Source organism: Mesitornis unicolor, unplaced genomic scaffold, assembly GCF_000695765.1.
Source record: "Mesitornis unicolor isolate BGI_N332 unplaced genomic scaffold, ASM69576v1 scaffold10439, whole genome shotgun sequence".
In the NCBI taxonomy this organism is placed as follows: Eukaryota; Metazoa; Chordata; class Aves; order Mesitornithiformes; family Mesitornithidae; genus Mesitornis; species Mesitornis unicolor.
Window position 1 is genome coordinate 67,005 of NW_010208037.1, and position 3,039 is coordinate 70,043.

Genomic DNA, 3,039 nt, shown 5'->3' on the forward strand with positions numbered 1-3,039 from the left:
TCGGGCTCGGCTCGCCCCAGCAGCGCCCAGCGCTGGGCACCCCCAGCCCTGCCCGGCCCCCAGCGCCTTGTGGCTCAGATCCGCTCAGACCAGCTCCCTCCTACCCCGGCTCCGTGCCCTCCACCGCGTTAAAGCTGCAGCCCCGATGATGCTGTTTAACCCTCTCGTTGCTGCCCCTTCCCCAGGTGCAGTTTCAAATCCCAGCCCCAGAGCAATTCTGCAGAAGAAGTGAATGCCAACATCCCCTGGCCGAGGACAGCCGGTCATCACCGAGAGCGCTGCCACGAACACTGCACAAACTACCGACCACCGCCAAAGGCGACGCAAGGAAAGCAGCAGGTTTTATCGATTTGTTTGTACTGGTCCTAACACAACAGGCTGCAGATGGCAACAGAGATTGAGATTGCCATTGTGTTTCATAATTAGATTTTGGTTTTAATTTTCTGCAGTATTCTTTTATTCCTATTGCAATTTAGCAGACAGGTCATGCCACACGACAGAGCTACATTTTTGAACATAGAATGTATTTGACAGGCATCCAGTTGTATAACAGGCAATTAAAATTATGTACAACAGAAGGATTTCTTGCAGGTTCTGGAGCACAGAAGCTGGTAGAAATAAAATGAGCATACTGGAGAGCCAGGTCCCTCAGCCCCACATCGCAACAGGGCACATTTTGATTTATGGCATCGTGTTTATTTTGCCTGTTAATTGCTGAAGCACCCTGAGCTTACACCAGAGAGTCCCAGGCCCTGCACAGACACCCAGGGCAGCCCTGGGCTCTGCTGAGGCCCCACCCTGGCCACACAAGCTCCGTGCAGCCACCAGCCTCAAGAAGCTCCGCACCCGAATTCCCTGGCTGGGACCCCAGGATCCATCCCCACTGCTCCCCTTGCCCTGTCCCTGCCCAGTTGTGCTGTGACTGGCCTGGGGTGACAGGGATGAGTGTTGGGAAGCTGGCGTTGTCTGTGGCTGGGTTAGGGACACGTGCTTGGCCCAAAGGGCTCCTGAGCCATTGAGGGGCATGGCCAGCCCAAGCCATGGCCCCATTGTCCCCGTGTGGCTGCAGAGGGACCCTGGGTCACTCCAGCCCTCACCTCAGTGACCAGGCCAGGGCCTTGGACCCCGCCACTGCTGGTCGAGCGCAGGCTCCTGTCACCGCACATCACTCGGCACCGCAACCTCTGCCCGGCAAGAGCAACTTCCAGACGAGCACATCTCCTCCCCAAAACTTCTGTTCCCATGACAACACGAATGAAATCTTTTATTACGACAGCAATAGCCCACCATCAGTCACAAAGAGACACTTTTAATTAGACACCACCACCTCCCGGCCAGTGCTGTATAACTTGCTGCTGCAGCCTGGGCACACCTGCAGATCAGGAGGATTTTGGAGCAGACACCAGCAGCTTGCAGAGTTCACATTACATTTACATGACAAACTTACTAAAACCACGCACATATTTGTCATTTTGACAAATTTGAAACTCAAACCATATCCCAAACCTGTCTTTAGAATCAATTGTCCCCCAAAGCAAGGCCACAGCTGGGGGTCTGGACCTCATCATCACCAATGATGCTTACTCAGCACCTGTGACACAGCTTAGCAGGTTTACTTTAACGAACATGCAGCTCGCCTGGGCAGTTAACAACACATCAGTCAGCACACAAAGGAAAAAACCCAAGGGACTACAGAGACAAAGCTGCATTCACCTTGTGCTGCATCTTCCCCGGTGGAGTCTCCCTCGGGCTGGCTGGAACTCAAGCATCAGCTACGGCAGCAGCTCCAGAGCCAGGACAGCACAGGCTGAGGTGATCAGAGATGGGGTAACACAGCACCCCCGCCCCATCAGGACACCACCACCCTCCTCCGGGAAAATCCGGATGTGGGCAGGGAGCGAACATGCCCACGGTTGATCCCTCAGTGCTGTCCTGCACGTCAGGATGTGACACGCCAAATCTTGGAGCACTGCAAATCAGCCTTGTTATGGTTTCTGTAGTGTCAACAAACACCATACCCTAGAAGCCACCTGTATTTGAGAAAAGGGGTGGGAAATGCGTTCAGAGCACCAGACCCTCCCAGACGAGGGTCACGGTTTCCAGCGAGCGCTGAACTATCCCCAGGCCATGTTTGTGTTTGCATTTGTCACTCATGCCCCGGTCAGGTGAAAAACATTCCTTCAATTTACTTCAACAAAGCAGTGGAGCTGTGGTTTGCACCCCAAGACAGCCCACACACATCAGGGTTCAGTGATAAACTCCTCTGCTGAGCAACCCCCTTCAATCTGCAAGGATCAGAGTCCAGGGTTGGGAGCCAGCCCCAAAATATGAGATGATGAAGGTACAAGCAAGAAACGAGCACCTCAGCACCCATCACAGCCTCCTGAGTCTTTTCTAAATGGAGCGGTTTCACCCTCTGCATCACCAAAACCCACGAGTTACGCGCACGGCGTCCCCGGGGACGGCCACAGGAGCTGTGGCTGCCAGGACAGGACCCAGCTGTGGAGCAGCTCCTCCTGCCATGGCCTCCTCAGGGGCTCCCAAAACCAAATCCAAGACCAGGGGGATGCAGGTGAGCCCCAGCTGATGGTACCACTGCATCTCCCAGCACCACAACAGCTTCTGCCTGAGCCACCAAAACCGGCACCAGAAAGGAGTCCCTAAACACATCCAGCAAGAATTGTGTCTGAAATTGGAATTTACCTTAAAGAGATTTCAACCGACAAAAAAACCACCCAAACAACACAAACCAAACCCTTAGAAAAAGGTTAACGTCCAATTGAGAGGTCATAACACAGAAATCAATAACAAAATTTAATTATTTGGAAAAGAGCTAATTTTATTTCAAAGGTAATACCAAGAACTTTTTACTTTTAAATCTAACATCACCTTGGGTCAATTACTCACCTTCATTTACACATCAGAGGACTCCAGGCTTGCTGGGTAACCGGAACAGGAGATCCTGGTATTAGTGTCCGTGCTCTCAACAAACATTTCTTTAGGACACAAACCCAAGCAGAGCTGTGATCTTGAGGGGTT